Source organism: Thermobia domestica, chromosome 9 (assembly GCF_964235325.1).
Source record: "Thermobia domestica chromosome 9, izTheDome1.hap1.1, whole genome shotgun sequence".
Classification (NCBI taxonomy): Eukaryota; Metazoa; Arthropoda; class Insecta; order Zygentoma; family Lepismatidae; genus Thermobia; species Thermobia domestica.
This window is the reverse complement of record NC_137462.1, coordinates 89372374-89395876: the sequence shown is the minus strand read 5'-3', so window position 1 is coordinate 89395876 and position 23503 is coordinate 89372374. Positions and strand designations below refer to the sequence as shown.

Sequence of the window (23503 nt, the reverse complement as noted above, 5' to 3'; positions counted from 1 at the left end):
ATTGCCTGGATCATCTCCAAAAAATGTATGCACACATCCTGGATTAGACTCAAGCCTAACATTTGCACTACATTATAGCATGCTGACCATTCAACTACACATGTAAAATTATTTATATGTGTAGGAAAAAATCGATGATTTAGACTTGTGTTACTGCTTAATACATTTTTATTGTTACTACTTCCTGAATGGTTGTTATCAAGTTCCGTGAACTTCTTGGTATAACAGAGATGTTTATTATGTGCTCAACATGAATGAGAATTGGAAAGGGTTTCTAACCATTGTTAATTCCTGTTGGATTAGTTCTTATTGGGAATGAGAGAATATGGCTTTCACCATCTGCTTATCAGTATTTGTGCCTGATAACAGACTAAAGTCTCGCTTTACTATGCAAGCAAATTAAAAGTATGTTCCTGTTCTGTCAGTTTGCGTTCAGAAATTGTCCCGCTTTGTGCATTTCCTCAAAGACCCGTGTCAAAATTGTAACCTGGCGAGTGGAATGTTATTGAAAATAAGTGAGACTGGCGAAATTTGCGATTAATGTTAATGTTATATAAGATGTTTACTATACTATTAATTTTTACAGAATATTTTATTTAGAAGAGAGGAAAGCTCAACTCTAAATAAAATAATTTTCTGAAAATCTTAGAATCAGTAGAGAATTCAGATTCTAAAAAACGTTAACTTGGCTTCAATGCTGTAGAGCCTTCATTTCCTATAAGATACGTATTACTTATTACGCTTAAGTTGGCCATCTGCCTATCTTGGACTTGACCGCATTGAAGCACTATTATTCCTATGCTGTTAATGTTAAATTCGCATCTATATATTGGGCGCCTGAACATTTGTCAGTATACGCGATCATATTTATTTCTTACAAACACTTCGAAATATCATTTGCTGTTGTTGTTGTTGTTATGTTTTGGAAGGTCAGTAAACCTAAGGGAGAAAACTTTCCTATTGAAGCTACTCGCAGGAAAAATGCAGTAGTTGATGTTACTATTCAGTGTTTCTTACGTCTGTTGTCGGCGCATGTATGAACTAAAATGCATATTCATATTTCTCATGATTATTGAGCTATGGATGTCTTATTTTCGCCACATGTTGGAAATTTTTTCTTCCTACCAAAAACTTGCAAGAAATGTTCAGGAAATGAGTTCGGGTTCAGGTTGCAAAGTGTAAAAGAAGAAAGAAAATATAAGCACAACTCGTTCTCTGTATTTGATGTTCTCAAAATTCAATAACAGGGTGAATCTGTGAATCCAGAACTAAAGACTGGTAGGATGAGATGTCATCGATGTTCTGTTTTTCCTGCAACTAAAGATCTTACGTGTGTCTATTCTCATAGATGGAAGGGGAAAAGAATAGTGTCCTAGCGTTTTGTAGGTAGGTAGGTATTGTCGAAATACATAATCTAAATCATATAGAGTGCGAAATGCCGACCTCAGATAGGTATTTATATATAATGTTATTGGTAGTTCAGGATCTAATGTCCCTTTCAGCTCCAAGGCTATGTTGTACAAGGAACTACAGCTTATTGTGAAATCACAATCACATGAGCTCTTACCATGAATCGAACCTATGTCCTCCAGCATGAAAGCTGCATACACTAACCACAACCATGAGAAAACTTTGATATAAATTATAAGATACAAACTGATACATAAGTAATAAAGTATCTATTTCAATAGAAATGCATTTGTTACTATGTACTGCTTCAGAAAACAATTATTTTCTGTAAGTTGGCCAATTTTTAGTTGTACCGATGGGGGCCAGCGTGGATAGGTTTCACTCTATTTAACCCTGGGAAAATATGAATCTGTAGGTGGAGGAAATGAGATAATTCCTTGACTTTTTGTTCTTTCAATACATATAATTTAAATTACTTTTTACCAGTCGCTGCTCGTGCGGGAAGCCATATATGAAAAGAAAGTGTATTTCTACAAGCTCAGGGAAGAAATCTTATCTAATGTGCTAGTTCCTGTGTACAGTTTTCTGAGGTTACATTGAACTTCCTCCCCTTAGCTTTTAGCGATTTAAATTTTTTACCAATGACACTTCCCGCAAAAAAAAAAAAAAAAAAAAAATGCCTCTTGTTCCTACTGAATTCATTCCTGGTTAGAAAGTAGAACAGAATGTCTTCTAGAAGAGAAAGGAAAAGGAAAATATTGTTAAAAGTTCCATTGTATTGATTCGGTTCTGGCTGTTACGGCTATATTACGAAAAAATATTTACATTTTAAAATATATAAAATTTCGGGAACTGTTCAACCTCCTCTAGACAATAATAGTAATAATAGTATCATATATAAGCGTAAAATAAATCATATCGATACTGGGAAGTAGGTTTAAGCTAAATACCTTTACGTTTCAGATATTAGTGTGAATTCGTGAACACGTTAACGTAAACGTTTTTTTTTTCGTTTCGAATTTTTGAACATGTGACAGACAACGTTAAACAAGTAGGTATTAATGAGAAACATAAGCTTTAATACATATTCCGAGATGCATGTAAGAGATTTAAGGGTTGTGAGTTCTTGTGCACACACAGAGGAACACATTAGAATTAAATAATAATAATAGTCTATGAAAGAGTAAAATCACTGATTCAATCATCACCTGATTGCCGAAACCGTTGATCGCAGGGATTTGAAACTGTTTAAAACATACAGGCTAGTACGATAATACACGGGTAGCAAACTGGAGGTGATAGTAGACGTGAAATTAACCAAACTGTGTCTAATCAGGATCAAAAGCGACACCGTTTCATATGAGAGACGCTAAAAAATTGTAAACTCGCTGATATAATACCGAGTATCTCATAAAGGTGGAAAGATATTGAAAGGTCACACAAAAGGTTACACCGAAAGTCCCACCCTACAAATACAGTGACATACAGATGGGACCAAGCGGTCACCGCATAAAGGAGATCCCTCTAGAGAAAAATTGAGAATCCACACACGTATTCCTCATTTGAAAAGTGTCTCATATGGCGGCGATCATTCCACTCTCGTCCGTACGTCGTTACACTTAAGGAGTGCGTTTTTCTGTGTTTTTTTTTTTTTTTTTGACTCAACAGGAATATCTATCCGCGTTCATGAGATTTCAGGATTATATCAGCACCTTCGCTGTTTTTTTTTAAACTCGTCTCTCTTGAAAATGGCTTTCGAACCATGTTCATTAGCCTTTCTTCTTCTTCTTCTTCTTCTTCTTCTTATTATTATTATTATTATTATTATTATTATTATTATTATTATTATTATTATTATTATTATTATTATTATTTCTTGTTGACTGTCACCTCCTTAGTTTGTCTTGTACTATCTTACCACCCTGTATATTACATGTAGAGTGTGGATAAGACAGTTTCGTAAAATTCAAATTTTACGAGGAAAGGGGGGATCAAATATTTTTTCATTTGACTTTGCATCCCAGACCAGGTCAAACTGAAAGTCTGAATTTTCCTCAAATCATATACAAACGTTCTGAGGCTCATGAACACGTCAGTTTTCATGTGAGAAGATGCCAATGTTCACTTTATATTCAACATGATGTTGGGAAGACGGCAACACATGGTCACAGAACGTCGAAATAAACATACTGGTCATCTTCATTCACGTGTATAATGGGTCAAAGTACTCCAATACCAGCACAGAATCTAATCCAGCTTCAATCACACACTATGGATGAAGTATTTCAGTCACTCGATATCTTGCATCGTTGGAATACTTACATGGTAAGATAAAAACGCGACGTGCCATATCACAATACGTTTCTAATAGCGATGTGCCATATGCAATTCTATACATCGTAGTGAAAAATGTCCTCTCTCATGGGAAATGCCCGTTAAAGAAAATTGCTTTCTTCCCCTCGCAATAATATTTCAGAAGTCGATTTTGATGGATTTGATGCAGTACGGCGGTCCCTCTGGGTAGTATACAATATCTGCACTGGATTTTATGTTGTGTTCAAACATTGCGATTTTTCGAAAATTAGCTATGTTCAACCTTAAATGACACACTTGAAAAGTCTTAAATTTTCACAAAACAATCTTTATTTGTCTAGTAATCAGAGGCGGATATAGAAGATTAAAATGGAGGGGGACAGCCAGAGTCCAGACTATGATAAAGATATCACGAGTTAATATAAACTTTAAAAAAAATGTAAATAATAGCTTAAATTATTTTTGTCACTAAAAAAACTGGGGGGTTGGTTTGATCCCCCTGCCCCGGACTAGATTCGCCACTGTTATTTTTTAAATAGTAATAACAAGGTGCAAAACATCGGTCTAACAAATATGTATATAGCATATAATGAACTACGGGACTCTATCAAGATGTGTGCTGCCTTAGCCTTTTTGAAGCCAGCAGAAGTGGAGGAAGGATAGCTACACACCCACAGTATCATTGAAGAGGGTACGGCTACGGAGTCCTGTATGGTGCTAACAATGGACTTTATCGCACTGTAAACATAATCAATGGGTAAATGTGTGTGTGTGTGCGTGTGTGTAAGTACTGGACGAAACGCTACTCGATCAGGTGGCGGGCCGAAACCTGTAAGTTTCGTGTTCAAACGGTACTGAGACGAAATGCTGCTCGAGACGAAACTTTACGACACGTGATGGGATTGGGACGAAAAGCCACAGCACGTACTATTTATTCCAAACTATTTATTTTGTAATTACATTTATTATTATTATTATTATTATTATTATTATTATTTAATTAGTTATCATGCTATTGAGGAACACATTATGATTTTATTGGTAGTAGGAGTCGTAGTCGTTTCAGCTCAGCACTCGACTGACATTATCTAGGTAGTTGTTTAATAATGACAGATCAGATATCAGAGTTGACCCAGAATCCGTTAGAATATACTAGACAAATAAATCTGAATTTTATTGTTTTAAAACTTATCTGTACTTCTTAAAAACGTTCCTGGGAGAATTGTTTATAATTCTAACGTAAATGACAAGTGTAAACTTATTGTGGGAGAAATGTATATATATATATATACAGGGGTGCCCATCCCCCCAAAGCTGATGTTGCACTCCCCCTCAAAACTAATAATCTCTTCTCTCCTCAAAACTCAAGTCTTCTAAAAGCAATTGCCCAGTGTAGCAATAGTTTTTATAGTACTAGTAATTGTTATTTTTGTTGTTCTTTTTATTTCCTGTAGTAGTATTATAGAATGTCAGCCCTGCCCACGGCGAGCAGATAGTGGAAACTCTCCTCGTGAACGCTCACGAGCATTCTTCGAGCAAATACCATTGTTCGTGCTTCGTGGATCTTCGGGTTTTGTCCTTAGAGGAGCGGAAGTGTTGTCAACCTTGGCGGTAATCACTAGCTTACCAAAAAAAAAAAAGTATGTATGGTAACTGATTGCCATTTAGTGTAAAGTGTTTTTTTACAATGTGGTAACCGTTAACTATAGACAATACAAACTTGTAACAGCAATCAAATGATAAACTATGTACGTTCCTTTTCTTCTTTTTTCTTTCCTTTTGTTAAAGAGGGATGTGGGTTTGTTATATTATGTTGTTTCGCTTTTTAGGAAAAGAGATAATCTGTTGATAAGAAAAAACTGTAGCACTTGTTTGTAATTATCTAAGTATATCTCCAGAAAATTAGCTTATGCATGTATGTGTGTACGAATAGGCTTAGCAAGGGGTTGGTTGTGGAGATTAGAAGCCACTATTACACTATCAATAGGAAGAATAGTATTTCTTACTCCACTTTTAAAGTTACTTTGATCGCAAAGAATCAAACAAAATATTAAGAGAGCCAAAGAGATTTTCCATTTTTAAGTGTGACCGTTAGTGACTGCAATTAGTTTTTTTCTTTTCTTTTTTTTTTTTTTATAACAAGGAGTGTCTTTTTAATAAGGAAAAATGTATTGTCCCTGGCTGGTTGCTTGCCGGTGGCTTGTTAAAAGTGAAAAAGAATGTTAAATCATTTCAACGACTGAAGCTACACGCTTGTCTTTCTTCGATAGTTACTGACTGATTTTGAAAGTCACAATGTTGTAGGCCTACTGTAATAGCGTAGGTCTACTGTAATAGCGTAAATTCGAAAGGAAACGTTCCAACTGAATGATACGAACAATTATTCCCAATGTCTTGAACATGAAACGTGGGTTGCACGGATAACGCTTAAAGTAGGCTGGACTGCACTGGAATTTCCTTCCGGCAAATTAGTGTTTGGTCGAAACTCGGTTCTTCTGTGTAATTGTCTCTTAACAACATTTGAACATTTCTTTTAGATAATAATAACTAACTAACTCTATGGTCTATGGAACCCGAAGGTTCAATGCCGCGTTTACAAAATATTTCCACTAACTTATGTCCTTAGCCAACTGGATCCAGTTTCTACTCTGTACTCTTATTTCTGCAAGATCCATCTTAATATTGTCTTCCCATCTACGCCTAGGTCTTCCTAGTGGTCTTCTTCCAATTGGGTTTTCAGTTAAAATTATGAAAGCGTTTCTAATTTCTTCCATTCTGGCTACATGGCCTGCCCACCTGAGCCTTCTACACTTCATAACCCTAATAATGTTAGGTGAGCGGTATAAACTATGCAATTCCTAGTTATGAATTTCCTCCAATTCCCATTTTCATCCCTCTTTGGTCCGAATAATAATAATAATAATAATAATAATAATAATAATAATAATAATAATAATAATAATAATAATAATAATAATAATAATAATAATAATGCGTATTATTATTATTATTATTATTATTATTATTATTATTATTATTATTATTATTATTATTTTCAACCTCCCGTCGTTCTCCTATCAATCTAGCAACGAAAGGCGTTTACAACTTAGCAAACGTGAAGCGAATGACAAATTACAGACCGAGTGCTAATGTAATACAACGTCACGAATTGTGTAAGCAAGCTAAAAAGGTCTGAAACAATTCGTTTCCGATTTTTGCAGTCGTTTTTACGTCTGTAAGATGACATGTTTAATATTAGTTTCTTTCTTTCTTTCTTTCTTGTTCATTTGTTAGTTACTTCAACGCTAACTGTAACCTCTATCATGCGTCTTCCTCAACCAAAAAACGTACCAATTTTATTTCCTGCAGTGTTTTCGCGTCACTGCTTTCGAAATGGGGAGGGGGAGAACACACCTGCACATTTCACGCTTGCGTCTGCTCAATGCTTATCATCGTGCGAATTTCTGGCCAGGCTTGGCCATAGGTTTTTTGCCATCATGTGTGGTTGGCAACACTTATCGGATGCAGTGGAAGAAGCGAAGCTAGCAGCACCTGTGCTCACCTGTTCTTATCTTCGCTCGTGCCCGCTCACGCTTTGGCTCCGGGAGCCAATTCATGGACAGGCCTGCTTGTAGTAGTAGTAGGGGCAGTAGTAATTATTAAAATGGCATTACTTTTATTAGTAGTCTTGGCAGTGGCGGCGATTGGACGTTAAAAGTGGGGGGGGGGGGCAAGACATGATTTGAATATTTGTACATCAATGTTAGTTTCCCTGGTTGCTTCTAACATTTTGTTTAACGAAAGGTTGTATAACTAATAGGATACTATCTATTTCAGTTAAAATACCGTATATCGTATTTCATATTTTATTAAGTAAATTAACAAGAGCAACGCAAGTAGGTACTAGCCCTTTGTACTCTTAAACAAGGAAACTGTAAGAAGATATTTGATTCCTCACTCATGAACATCTTAAAATTCTGCCTGGAAAATTTTGTGATCAGATTATGTAATGACAAATTTGCAAAACAAATAAATAGAAAGGATTATATTAAATCATAGTAATGAATAATGAGGCCTGTTTTGTAGAAGTTATATTGGAACTGGGAATTAATGAACACTTATATTTGTAATTCCACACATACCATTAAATGTGTATTATTACTCTTAGAAAATGAAAGACAGCAAATACTACAAGCATATGCTACGACACTTAAAGAAATATTTACTGCAACTTCCCTAAACGTGCTCGTTGTCATTAGGTACAGTTTTCACTTTCTTGGAACGCATCAAAACACAACAATACTTAGAATCACTCCACACTTCAGTTATACAAAATACAGAGGTTGTTCAGCCTACGTTTGGCCGATTTCGTTCCTTCCTCCTCCCGGGCAGAATGGATTCACCCGACCTGGCTCGTGGCGTCCTGCAGTGTTGTGCAGTGGCTTCCTGGGAACGGAGTTGTTTTTCCGCGCGGACGACAATAACGCACAAAACAGAACCATTGTTGTGAGTGTTGTGTTAAATTTGTTTCCAAGTGTGTGGGTTTTCGCTCTGTGACCAAAATGCCGCCCAAACTAAGCCGGTTTTGGGAAGGCTATGTTGCGGCTCTTTATGACGCCCACTTTAGTGTTTATGTCATTAGAAAACAGTGCAAGGAGAATGGTTGCAACATCAGTTTAACTGTAATAAAAAATGTTATTAAAAAGTACAAGGGCAACGCAGATCCACCATTTGGATCACCAACGAAGTTGCCTAGGAAGCGAGAATGCACCAAGGCCATCTCCACCATGCAGAGGAAACTTCGCAAAATGGCAATGCAAGAAAATCCGCCAACATATAGGTGTATGGCTAATCGACTTGGCGTATTTTTGGGGACTGTGAGCCGGACGTTACACCGTCAACTCAAGCTGGAAAACGTCATGAAAGCTAGCGGCCATCTTCTTACGGATGCCCACCAAAAGGAACGAAAGTGTAATGCCCGGAAGCTGTACGAACGGCATCTGGCAAAACAAAGGTGGATGTACGTCGTAACGCTCGATGAAGCATGGATTTACCTTTCCGACTGCGGCAAACCGAGAGCCATCATGTACTGAGAGAAAGGCGCCAAGAACTTCAGAATGTGGGTCCGTGTCTGTAAAGAATCCTTTCCAAAAGGGTTCATGGTCGTTACTGGCTACTGTTACCGAGGTAAACTGAAGATTCGTAGGGTGGCGAAGAACTGCAAAATAAATTCTCAGTATTTTCAGGAGCAGATCACGCGACCGATCTACGAGCATGAGATTCCAACAATGTACGGAAATGACGCCAACTGGTGCGCATTCACATGGACAAGGCCTAATCGCATACCTCACGATCGTCCCTCGCATTCTACAGGGAGATGGAGAAGGCAAGTGGTATACAGGTGATACCTTTCAATGAGGTACCTGTTAAATCTCCAGATGCAAGTCCTATGGACTATTGTGGGTTTGGATTGCTGAAGCGGGCTTAGGGAAAACGGCGTGTGACAAATGTGGAAGGACTTTGGAAAGCTGTGCAAAGGGAATGGGACAAGATTCCCCTCCCACATCTTCAGAGAAGCCTACTACAGTGGAAATTACGCTGTCGGGCTATTGTTAGGAACCAAGGGAAATACATAGAGCACTTACGGACCTGGCGCCATGGATTCTTCTAAATTTTTAGGTAAGTCAAAATTGGCCAAATGTAGACTGAACAACCTCTGTAATCCCAAAACCTAAAATTATGTTGAATTCACTAAATTTAATTGTATATACAATAGCACACTCCTAAACACACCACTTCGCTCGCATATTACACAGCAAAACAATGGAAAAGGTAGAGTTTCTTATTACTCTCTTTTTAATTAATATTCCTTACTGAGATCTTTCATGTCTAAGCGGTTAGTGTACGCGCCTTTGACGTTGTAGACCCGGGTTCTATTCCGGCGGGAGCTCACGTGGTTCGGATTCTGCGTTGATCAGTAGACTAACGTCTCATATAGCTTCGCTGCTGAACGGGATGTTAAACTCAAAGATATCAAATCAAATCAAAATATTCCTTACAATTAGAAAGAAGAAAACATATTTTAGGAACTCAATTATTGGGCAATTAACAACTTGTGAAAGATATTTTTTTTGCGAAATGTTATATTAATAAGTTTCAAAGCGGCTAATTAACATATCGAGCCCTTGTATGAAGAAATGAAACAACCAATACGTACTCACGCAAAATCAAATATTATATGGTACCATTTTTTCTGTGAACCACTAATAAATACAAAAACTTTATATTTGCAAATGAAACTATATACATTAATGGGTCGTTTCAAAAAAGTGGGGGGGCAACTGCCCCCTTTGCCCCCCCTAATCGCCGCCCATGAGTCTTGGTAGTGTACAATACTAAATATGTTCTATAAGGATATTGAAGGGTATAAAAACTTTTACACACTGTGTATGGCACAGGTATTCTTTTTTTACAATTAGTAGTATTATTTTTTTCTTTACAAAATATTGATATAATTCCCTTGTACATGAAAAGTACCGGTAAGACGCAAGTTACTTATTGAGTTTGATACCAAAAGAAAATGTTATCCTCGAAATTAGCCTACAAAAAGAAGTGATATCCAACAAAAAACATTCCTGTAAAAGAGCCAAGTACGAGTGGCCTTAAAAAGAATTGAAATCAGAAAAATAGGCGCCAAGTTCTGGTGGACAACAGTTACGAACACTCACTGGTTCACTTCAAATTTAGATTTGAAACTTGGCTGTTGTCTATATGGTTACCACTAGCTCACAATTATGTCAAACTATTTTATAATTTTCAACAGACAACATAGGCAAGTTTCAAATCTAAATTTGAAAGTGATTCCTTGGGTGTTTGTAACTGTTGTTCACCAGAACTTGGCGCCATCCTTTCATATAGCAACTTGCGCGGTACTTCATTCATAGAGTTTCTAAGCAGGGGGTAGGGGAATTCATTCTCGAGATTAAAAAAAAAAATCGCATCGTGTTCCAATGTTATTCTGATGACAGCAAAATTACTTATTCGACATTAGAGTAAAATTCTTCCCCAATTTTTTTATTACCCCCATTTTTTTTCTTGATGGCACAACTTGCGCCATTCATCCCTCCTGTGGGCGGCCCTTCTCTCTTAAAACGAACCAACCTTTCCTTTCATACGGTTACTTGAGCGGTACTTCATTCATCGAGTATCGAAGCAGGGGGTACGGGGGTTCACCCCGGAAAATTTTTGAAAATTAGCTTCTCAAAATCGTGTTTTAATGCTATTCCGACAGTAAAATTGCTAGTTCGAAAGTAGAGTAAAATCCCCCCCAAAATTTTTCTCAATGGCGCAGCTTGCGCCATACATCCCCCCTGTGGGCGGCCCTATATATATATATATATATATATATATATATATATATATATATATATATATATATATATATATACAGACTGTATATCAATAATGATGGGTAGACACATTTCCTTTTCCATCCGTTAGCATGAGTACATCCTGTTGCAGATGATGGGGAGAAGGATGTTAGTGGTAAACAAGCCATTTCTGAGAAAGAGAGAGTCAGTCAGCAGACGAAGTCGAGAGGAACTTCTCTATATATTACATTGCATAATCAGCTACTTCCGTTGTGCTCAAGAACAAAATAGCTCTGAGTTACCTAATATATATTGTATAGTGTAGATTTTTGTTCTCCGTTCGTTCCGTGCATTACATAACTTGTTTTTCTTTTCTTGCAGGAATTTTATGGACAACATAGTTGCAAAAATGGCAACAGGTTTTGTCTTCTGATGCATTGAAGATACACGTTCATTGTTCCAGGTAAGTTATCAGAGCAATTTTATCTCATTTAACTACTACGGTTGATTCAAGTTCATCTCTTTCTTCTTGTAATTATATGTAAAGTCTATAAGTCTAAAATAGGGTTGCCAACTGGCCAGTTTTTCACCGGCCTGGCCGGATATATTGCTGTTATTTTGATCAGTAAGTACGCCAGAAATTTTTTACTTGGGGGGTGTTCAAAATAAAAGGGTGTGTGTGCTCTCAACTCAAACAAGAAAACAGTATATTTTGTTGCGCAACTATTGCAATACTACTACTACTACTACTGCTACTACTACTACTACTACTACTACTACTAATACTAATAATAATAATAATAATAATAATAATAATAATAATAATAATAATAATAATAATAATATCAGTTCTTCGCAGTGGTAGGTTCAATAAAGTAAGTTCACACATTTGAGAATTTATTATTATTATTAAACTAAGTAATACAGTGAAACCTCTCAAAACGGACATCGATGGAACCGATTATTTGTCCGTAAATGAGAGGTGTCCCTAAAACGAAGGGTTATCTCTTATGACACCACACCACACATATTTATGGCATGGAAGAATAAGAAAGTTTGTCCTCTTACGAAGATGTCCACTATTGAGAGATGCCCGTTAAGAGAGGTTTCACTGTATTAGGAATTATCCTCCACTATTTTATCCAGTAATTACATGTCAATTGATTACATACGAATTATTGTAGTCTAATTATTTTGCAAAATTATGCTATTATTTCAATTTATTCACCCCAGCAAGTTTTATTGGGAAAAAAATCCCTCGTCCCATGCTAAAATCACATTCGTTTAGTAATTAATACTGTACATAGTTCCAATTTCATTATTTTAATATTCTAACCCTGTTATTAACGTTAATTGTTGTAATATTATTTGATCTCTTAATCTCCGTTCCTGCCTCTTCCTGACTACGTTATTGGCTCTGAATATCTTTCATAAGAAAATTATTCATTGATTTAGTTGTTTTCCAGAAATCCAGTTTTTCAATTTACAAATATGTTGTATCTTTCTGTTTTGTCTTCTTTAATATACTCAAATTTTAATAATCCCAGGGCTCATAGTGGTCTGATCTCTTGTAAATAGTTGAAAAGTGACCAAAAATGGCCAAAAGCACACGAAAAAGTGACCAAAATCTCATCATGCCCCTTTTTTCCTTTGTCAATTTCTCCATCACATCTTTCTTTGTTTGTTCTTTTGTTTCTCCTTTACTTCTTCTTTTTGAGATTCCTCCTTTCCTAGGTTTTCAAAGTATTCTTTGTAGTTATGGTAGGCAGACTTAGCAGATGTAAAAAACTTCTAAGTAAGTGGAACCAGTTCTGGCCTATTTCCGAATTTCTTCATCCCAGACATTATATTTAACTTCGCATTAAGAGTTCTCAAAAACGTGAAATATTCAAATTCATCACCTACTCTTAAGAAGAACATACAAGAAGCATAACACAAGACGAACATGATGAACCACACAAACAAACGCACACAACGTTGAACGGAGCGTTAACTATTACGAGAGAAAACTAAAAGATTATTATGATAGAAGAAAGAGTAGACACAGAAGAGTTCTCATCCTCACCTTGAGAGCTTAAGCATCCACCAACCGTCCACTGTGCTTTAGAAAGAATAGAAGCCGAAGTGAGAATAAAGCTGACTGTTTCACATATGGCAGCAAGTACTGAAGCTTTCAGAAGAGTAATGAGTAACAAGTTTCTGCTTTTTTCCATTTGTTTTTATATTTTTCTTAGAAAACTGCCAATGCGAAACATAAATCACACGAAAAAGTCACTTTACCTCTCAAAAAAGTAACTTTTAGTGAAAAATTTGAAAAAAAAAAAAAAACTTTTAGTGACCAACTTGAAAAAAAGTAAATTTTAGTTAAAAAAAAGTGACTTGCTATGAGCCCTGTTCCGCTCAATGAATTTACGTAAATAAAAATATACTTTACAAAAATTAAGCTAGCGCCAAATGCGTTCCTGCATAACACTAGACTCAGTCTAAAAAATATATAATTCTTACTTCGATCGATCTCTTCATTTCTAAAAACGTTTTGACTACAGCCTTCTAACGTCCATCTGTTGATACACCACTTGCAGAGCAGGCTCGAAATCAGCCACAGAGCTTTGGTGTCCATGAATATGTTAGGAGGGGCCAAGTCATTAAAAATTCTCTTACAAATATCTAAATTGTGCATTTTGTATTGAGGTCTGTAGGGACATGAAAAATTTAGGGAGGGCCAGGCCCTCCTTAGCCCCCCTCTGGTTGCGAGCCTGTTGTAGAGTAGCACTTATATACCAACTGAATCTGGTATAGGCTTATTACTATATTGTCACATTTTTCCTTATTGAGGAGGAGGTAGGTGAATGACCGTTCAAGACATTACCAATTTCAGTCATCTGCATCTGTCCATCAATCTCTTTCCTCGGAAACGACTGCGGAGCCCAGGAGAGTAGGTATCCGCGGTCTGTTTTGTCAATTGTTTTGATCAAAATATCGCCCGAAACAATGAGGTCATGTGGTTCTCGAAGCTGTACATGAGAACGAGGTCGCTTCGTATTTTGAAGTGAAATAAATAAATAAGAATATTGTCTTCTTTCCTAAACGCTAAACCTTTTATAACTCGATGTAATAAATAACCTATATGATACTGATTGATACAATTGGATTTGGGGGAGTATTCCTTTTCTATCCAGGGATGTGTGTAAAGAAATTTGGAGGGGTGTTAGGGGGGTGTAGATTACTCCCTGATTTTGATTAAACCCGTTGACCGGTCAAACTTCTTACAAACCCCTTTATGACCGGTTTTTCAAATATGTATCTAGTTTGAAGTATAGATTTAAAAGTAACCGTCATTCAGTAAATCCAAAACTGTCACCTTTCATCATCTACCAAAGATTAACATATTTTGTTCATGTGTTTAGACAATTTTAAAGATATGATAGGGACTGTATCAGGGAAAATTTGAAAATGACTTGTAATGAATTTTATAAATTTATTGAGAGTGAAAAAGAACTTCTTAAATTAATTTCCTGTAGTTGAAGTATAAGTTTAAAGAATAAATTCCATTTTCCAAGTACAAAATTGTCACGTAAAGATTAATATATTTTTGTTCATCTGTTTCGATGATGTTAAAGAAGTGGCAGTTGCTGATAAATACAATAAAATGATCAATGCCGATTTCAGTTTCTCATTTATAGCACAATGTATCTATTAAGATTATTAGTGGATGTACAAAGGATTTTGCAGAAGACAGGTGCTAATGCACTTTTGTTCACGATAGTACATTTTCTCCCCATGGATGAGTCCGAACCACGGGCGTCATTTCAGACTTCGCTTGAAGGGGAGCAAGTGCACCACCGACAAAAGGCTTTCACGTTTTGTACTAGTATATTAGTAGACAATCGATTAAAGTATACGTATTCCTCAAACTCTTTGGAGAGGGGGAGCAATTGCCCCTCCTGCCTCCCCTGGTACGAACAGAGATATTTCACACTTAGACCTATGTCATAGGGAATTTTGGGCGGTGCCGGTTTTTTTTTTTATATTCCAGAGTTGGCAACCCTAGTCTGAAAGAATATTTAAACAACATTCAATTCGCTTGACCTCGTTATTTTGATTTGAAATCGACCACTCGAATATACGGTACATATTAATTTTATTAGTAGAATTAGAATTGTAATTAAAAATTGTTTTTACTTAGGTCTTTTATAATTACTAGTTGTTCTCCGAAAGCTTTCGGCTCATTTTCATATTGTCTGCACACTAGCAACACCCCTTGACGTCAGGGAGGAAGCAGCGCAGCTTGCGACAGTTATTAGCCCGACTTGAACTATTAGGAATTAGCGTTCTTGCTTTAGTAATAAGGGCTAAATATATATAAATATTTTGGTCTAAGTGTTTATCCAAGCTGTAACTCTTTAATAGTAAGCTTTGCATATTAACGTTACTCACACATTGAGGCGTCTTCATATTATAATAAGGATGTGACGAGCATTAAGTTTGCAATAATCGGGAAGTCTCAAGATCGATGCTGTTTGTGCTATTCTAAGTTTTATCAATAACAAATTGTGGTCGAGTACATTTGTCACTTTGCACGCTTATTACTAAAGTAAGAATTTAGTTGACCCAATTTGCAGAAAGTGTAGAATTTAAAAAATGCATTTATGCTTTAAAATCCTTCTAAAATGCCCTAGAATATGTTTAAAAATTTCGTAAAAATGTAATTGAATGTGTAAAAAAAAAAGCACCTACGTTATTTTTTCCATATATATATATATATATATATATATATATATATATATATATATATATATATATATATATATATATATATATATATTCCTTCCGGCATTTTTGTTCTCTTCTAAGAAAAGCATCTAAAAACGCTGAAACACGTCTTTAATTATTTTAAATTAAATGCTTAAATACCAACTTTCATGTCCTAAACCTCAAGGAATTCCGAGATATTGACATATTTTAACAATTCCAACTCGAATTTTTTTTTCCGTTTTACTTCCTTTTTAGGGGAAATATTTTTAAAAAACACTGAAACACATCTTTGATTATTTTTAATGAAATTTAAATCAAATCATTTTAACAGCACTAGTATATAGCCATCTTACATTTTGTAATGATGAGCGCAAGAGTCTTGGTCTTGCAGCTTGTGCAAGAGTCTTGCATACAGTACCAAGACCAAGACTCTTGTGCAAGAGTCTTGCAGAAGTACCAATACTATTTGACTTTTTTGATAGAATGTAAAGAGAAGGAAAAATCATTTCGTCTTTCACTTGAATTTCTTGGCTTCAGTAAAAATGCCGCTGGAGTGAATATGTTCCCAGTAGTTCCCGTTTCCTCTTTCTTCATCCCATCATTTTATTCATTTCTCACATCACCGTCTCCCTTAGCCTCGGTGCATAATCGTAGACGTTGAACGATATATTTCATTTCATTTCAAAGCATAGTGGCGTTCTTCTTCTAAAACTGAAGAGAAATGTAGTATTGAACATCAGTAATTCCGTACACCATAGGTGCCAACTACATGGGTGTGGCCTTGACTCTGAAGCTCAAGCAATCGTTGGAATTTTTTAATGTGCGCTCATAAAATTAATATCGAAATAACATTTTCATGACAGTGACAAAAACTTGGTGCATGTGACCACAAGTTTGATTTCATGAGCGGATGCTTATATGTCGAATAATTATTTATCAATATAATTTTTAGCTTCCTTAGGTATACGGCACATCGAGGATTGAGCGATATAACATTATACAACCATAAATAATCCATATTCACAAGTGAGAGTGATTTTGTACAGTTATTTCAAATAACGTGGAGTTTATGCCGTTATTTTGTAATTCTAATATAGGTCAAAGGTATTTATGTAAATTGACTTTACACAAAATATATAGGCAGTTGAGTCGTTTTCAGTTTTGATTCAAATTATTTTAAAATATTAAGAGATTTGATTATAATCATTATTATTTTATTTTTTCCTATGTCTCTATTGGCCAATATTGCTAAACATATCATCATCATCATCATCATCATCATAACTATTCTGTCATTATTAATAGGTCACTTGCTGCAACTGAGAAGCTTTGATGCACGGTGGTCCTTAGATAGTATCTTCGTCTTGACATAGCAATTTTCAGTTTTAATACCTTCCTTCAACTACACTCCCCTTCGTCCCGCAGAGTTGGCGTGGGTCAATGAAAACTTGACCCACGACCCACTGACCCACCACCCACCGTGACCCACGACCCACTGACCCACCACCCACCGTGACCCACTCTGACCCACCACCCACCATGACCCACTGTGACCCACCACCCACGGTGACCCACTCTGACCCACCACCCACCATGACCCACTGTGACCCACCATGACCCACCACCCACCATGACCCACTCTGACCCACGACCCACCATGAACCACTCTCATCCACTTTAACCTACTCTGACTCACCAAAATCCATCGTCATCAACTCTGAACACGATCCACGGCCTCTTATAAACTGACTAGAGTTTACACTTGTAATAAAACAAGACTGTGAAATCGTCACTAATCGGAGTTTGAATTTCTAGTCAATCGCTCAAGCACTCTGTTACAATAACAGTGGATCTGACCTTTACGATATAAAATGGTAAACTGTTTGTCAGTGAGGAAATTGAAACAGTTCGAGGTGGGGGAAATTAGTGTGTGCCTAAAATATACTTGTACTAAGAGAGTATTCTTTCAAGTGTTAATTTCTGAACGCATTCCACAAGAAACTTCTATTCGCAGGAAAATACCCCTGTACAATATGGAAAAGGTTATGGTTTCTCAGTTCACAGTAATTTTCTCACAAAAGACTTGAAAAATCAGTTGTTCATAGGGTATAAAGGTGCTCGGTTACCCTCTGTGAGAGCATCTCCATAAAGTATGCTCATAATTGTAATTTACCATGTTAAATTTAAGTTACAAATGTGCATAATTGCAATTATTATGAATATTTATTCAAAGTAGTTTACCTAAAGCAAAGAATGACTTACTAAAAATTAGGTACAAAGTTGAATAACACAAATAAGCCATTAGTAATACAAGTATACATTTTCCGTAATACGTAATTTTCCACCTTAAAACAAATCTGAAACCGGATTTATTTCCTGTTGGTAACTTTTTGGCGGTAAATCATCCGCAGTGGAATGATGTCCATCCTTCAGGCAAGAAATAACTAGTTCGTCTATTTCGAGCTTGTCTAGCGGTGGGCCATTAACATTGATGAGCAACAAGTTAGACAATGTTTGAGCACTTAGTGTATTTCTAATATTAGTCATCTGTAAATTCATAAGGGGAAATTTCCGTTCGCACTCTGTCGTGGAAATTGATAATATTTCTACCCGATTTCTGCAACTTCTCATCGATAATCTACTTGTTAAACAAGTCTGATAACGATTTTTCTTGGTTAGGTTTGAAATACTCAGCAAGAAGTATCATCTCTCTATCACCATACAACATCTTTTCCATATCGACCATGTCAGTTGGCAATGTCGACCCATGTAGAACATAAACATCTACCACGCCTTTGATAGGGAATCTTGTGAATAAATTATCAATTAAAGCCTGATAAACTGATGCTTTCTTATTTGTTTATAAATTTAATTTTTGTAATTACACATGAAGGTTTGATACCATTACCAAGTTCCCTCCCCCGTCTAGAAAGCGAAAGGGAACGAGGTACCTTGAAAGTGTTCAGAGTTGAATGGGAATTTCCCTCCTTCTTCAACTTCAATTACTACACTGCTGTTTGCCATGTGCCAAATTACGATGAATTTCAATTAAATTATCATAGTATAATTATTTCCTTGTTGAATTATCAATACTTTTCAGTGGAAAAAAGGATGAAATTTCAAAGTTCCAAATCAAAGTAAGTAGACCAACGTAAAGGGAGAAAAAGTGTAAAATTTTCCATACAACTATGCGTACAATCCAAACTTAAAATTTCCGTGTAATTAAGCTTACAGTACAAATTTTATGCCTATTTTTCTCACAACTTTATGGGTTGATTGCCCTGTGCTGTAAGCGCTCCAAATAATAAACATAAGCTTCAGCAATTATTATAGCAGAAAGCAATGAATATATGAAGCCAAGCACTGTATTTTTTGTTTGTAATTTTTTTTCTTAAATAACATCGATCGTTTTCGATCATTTTTACAAACCAACTCACTACCAATTTTCCTAGAATTTTTTAAAAAAATGCTAGGACACACACTGTTTATTTTCAATAAAGAGTTAATACACTGAATTTCAGCTCCGTAAGTTTAACGGCTTGCGAGATACTCATTTTCTTTTTGCAAAAATTCGGATCCTCACTACCTCTTTAGGATATTATGCATTATAATAAAAGCAATATAACATTCCAATTTGGATTAAGGCACGGATACATACCAAAAGTAATTTCATTTGACTTTGCAATTTGACCGTGATGATCAGGCACACATAGTTAAGTTCAATTTTTTTATATAATAATTTATATATTACAGTGATTCAAAAATGTATTTTTTCCAGTAGTTAGCTCTAAAAACTCACAGGTCTCGAAAGCCAAGTAGTAGTGTAAGTCCTATTGCTATTATTACTATTAAAAATATCAATATCCAAAATTGCCTGAAGTTCTTTTTTCACTTGGTTAGATATACTCACCTCAGGTAAGTAGACAGAAACAAGTGAAAAAAAAAGAGAAATGGTCTTGAAAGTAAAACGGAGACAAATTTACCAGTCCTCAGAAGATACTGTCTACAATGCAGTGAGCAGAGAGGATCGGTAGATCATATAGAGTCGGTGGGTCACAGTGGGTCACGGTGGGTCGCAGTGGGTCATGGTGGGTGGTGGGTCACAGTGGGTCACATGCTGTTGACCCACGACCCACTGACCCACCCAGAAAACTTGACCCACTGACCCACTCCATCTCTGTCGTCCCGCCCTCTCTTTCATTCCGCCACATCCTTTAGCACGTACCTCATAATACAGTTCCTCCTCATCCAATCTCCCAACCAGTTCCTCTTCCTCCTCTTAATTACGAGGGTAAGTCAACTGAAAACCATAAAAGTTGAAATAAAAATCCGCATATGGCGCCAGTGAGCTGTAAGTTGGCATGCCTGTTTACGATAGTATGCCGGATGTCTCCTAGGTGGCAGCAGCCGGCAGATGCACAAACACCGGCGCAACAACAGTTCCAAAATGGCAGCCCCACTAGCCACATGCACCAGCGAGAAGCAGCGTTCTGTGATTCGGTTTTTGCGAAGTGAAGGTGTGAAACCGATTGACATTTTTAGGCGAATGAAGGTTCAGTATGGAGATACGTGTTTGTCACAGCCACAAATCTATGAATGGTGCCGGAAATTTGCAAATGGTGTTACGTCTGTGGCCGATGCTCCACGCCCCGGCCAGGCTCGGCGCGTAGTGACTCCAGAGACCATTGCAGGCGTTGAAGCCATCGTTTTGGAAAACCGCCGTGTGACAATAGACGAAATTGCAGCGGCAGGAAGTTCCACTCCGATGAAGAGGTACGCAACGCGGTGCACGAGTGGTTGCCCGTCGCCCAAAAGACTTTTTTTCTGCAGGTATTCAGGCTCTTCCGATCGCTGGCGGACTTGCATTGAACGAGGAGGGGACTATGTTGAAAAGTGATTTACTTCTGTACCCTGTGTGACCAATAAATAATATTTAAAAAAAATAATTATGGTTTTCATTTGACTCCCTCTCGTAGATCTAAAATTCTTCTTTTCTCCCGTACTGCCGCTATATTTAACACCTTCTAATTCGTTTTCCGTTCAACCCAGCTAATTCTCTTCTTCTTCTTCTTCTTTTTTTTTTTATTCATGCCCACGTTTCGAAAGCCTCCAATTCTATTTTTCATCGCTTTTGCGTAATGTCCATGTTTCTGCGCCATAGTGTATGTATTGCAACCAGTTAAACAAAATCTCAATATTTAGTTGAATGTTTGTTCTATACAAGGATTAGCTAATTGTGGTTGAAAAGAAAAAAAATCTGACGCCTTTAGGATCGAAAAATAATTTTGCTCATGGTATTTCAGTAATCTGTGCCGTCTTGATTTTCTTTCATACGTCTCAGGCATAGCCTCCCCAGTTTGGGAACCAGTGAAGTATTAGATCTGTTAAAAATACAAAAAGATTACGAAATGTTATTTATCCTATTGGTAGTGAAGCAGGGCTCATAGCGAGTTAAAAGACTAAAAGTTACTTTTTTCAAGTTGGTTACTAAAAGTTACTTTTTTCAAATTTGTTACTAAAAGTTACTTTTTTGGGAGGTAAAGTAACTTTTTCGTGTGAATTATGATTTGCATTGACAGTTTTCTAAATATATATATATATATATATAAATGGAAAAAGACAGAAACTTGTTACACATTACTCTTATGAAAGCTTCAATACTTGCTGCCACATGTGAAACAGTCAGCTTTATTCTCACTTCAGCTTTTATTCTTTCTAAAGCACAGTAGATGGTTGGTGGATGCGTAAGCTCTCAAGGTGGAGTTGAGAACCCTTCTGTGTCTATTCTTTCTTCTATCATAATAGTCTTTTAGTTTTCTCTCGTAATAGTTAACGCTCCGCTCAACGTTGTGTGTGTGTGTGTGGGGGGGGGGGGTCATCATGTTCGTCTTGTGTTATGCTTCTTGTATGTTTTTCTTAAAAGTAAGTGATGAATGCTCTCAATACTAAGTTGAATATAATGTCTGGGATGAAGAAATTCAGAAAGAGGCCAGAACTGGTTCCACTTACTCAGAGCTTCTTACATCTGCTAAGTCTGCTTACCGTAACTACAAAGCATGCTTAGAAAACCTAAGAAAGAAGGAAGCTCAAAAAGAAGTAAAGATCAAATAGAACAGACAGACAGGTGGTGGAGAAATTGACAAAGGAAAAAGGGGCATGATGAGATTTTGGTATCTTTTTCGTGTGCTTTTGGTTACTTTTCAACTATTTACAAGAGACCAGACTGCTGAGCCCTGAGTGACACGTGCGCACCCATTAAAGAAAGAACGGTCACCGCCTATGTTGTACACTCAGCCACAAAAGTATCTCCCCCCTAAATGCTCTAATTCCATTACTTGGGGTCCAGGTAATTTGCAGTTGTGAGAACGCCTAGACAGATGCAAGCCAACATACACGTAACTTTTCTGGGCACTGACTGCAGTTGGTAGCCCTGATCCAGGTCTTTATCCAGGTAAAATTGTAAAGTAGGTGACTAACGAAACAGTTCTCCATTCTAAGATGAAATCTCTATGGTTCAGATCGTGTTTTCCAAAGAACACCATATATTTATCTTAATATTGCTGTGTATGTAATGTATTATTTCTTTATATATTGTATGTTTAGAGAAATAAAAATACTGACCACGCATGAATCAGAAATTGCTTGAAAGTAGCTGAAAATATCAAATCTCGAACAACTGCTGAAAATAAGTTAGTAAATGATTGCCTTCATTGAGAGACCTTCTTCAATACTCCTCTTTCCAACATCTTTTTCTTTCTGGTGGAGAGAAGATCTTTCTTGTCACACTGAGTATGTATTGAAATTGAAATATTTGAAAAAGTTTCAACCTGGCCGGGATTCGAACCGTAGCCCGCCAAACAGAAGTTCAATACGCTAACCTCTTACCTACCGCGTCACTTAACCTTTTATGTAAACTTTTAGCTAGTTAAAATCTCTGCATGTAAGACTATACTAATGCTCGTATGAGAAAACGTTCCTTATGAGTGTCACAGTGACTTACTCGAGATTTCCTTCTTTAACTCAAAAGCAAGTTATATAGACCTTCGTCGATGAAGAATATTTCACGAAACGTTCTTCAAATTGAGGGCACCTCATTGTTGTTAACTGCTCCCGATTTACATTACTACTATTCTTCCTCATCGTAACTTCTAATTTCCAAAGAAGAAGAGCCGGCAGCATTTACGCCGATCCCAAGAGTTTCAATATTTGTGCGCTACCCTAGCCAGCTGTTTAAAGTTGGTCATGTAAGATGTACAAAAAAAATTGAGCAATAGAATAGAACCTAACCAACCCCTGCGGGGCTTCTAACCCGTTCCTACTACTACTACTACTACTACTACTATTATTATTATTATTATTATTATTATTATTATTATTATTATTATTATTATTATTATTATTATTATTATTATTATTATTATTACTGTTACTATGGATCCGTATAGTAAAACTGCAAGCTTATTTTAATGAAAAAAAGTGTTATGAAAATTTTAAAAATCCTTGGGCAAGGCTTGAATCCACGCCAAAAACTATTTTCATTACTAGAACGTTGCTCTAGAACACTCGGCCACGAAGACCGACAGCAGTTGGCCTTAATTTCCGCTATATGTAGGTTATGACTCTTGATGTCCTATCTGTATCGGCCAATAAGATCA

At 36.5% G+C, this 23503-nt stretch overlaps 1 protein-coding gene across 10 annotated transcripts in view; it reads left to right on the top strand.

The window, feature by feature from the left end:
• The window catches only part of rdgB (retinal degeneration B), a 461056-nt gene that overhangs the window by 165947 nt on the left and 271606 nt on the right, over positions 1–23503 (top strand). For all 10 annotated transcript variants that reach the window (XR_014133053.1, XM_081771516.1, XM_081771512.1 and 7 more), the window contains one exon: positions 11475–11556. The gene's annotated coding sequence lies outside the window, so the exon portion shown is untranslated. The remainder of the gene's footprint in view (positions 1–11474; positions 11557–23503) is intronic.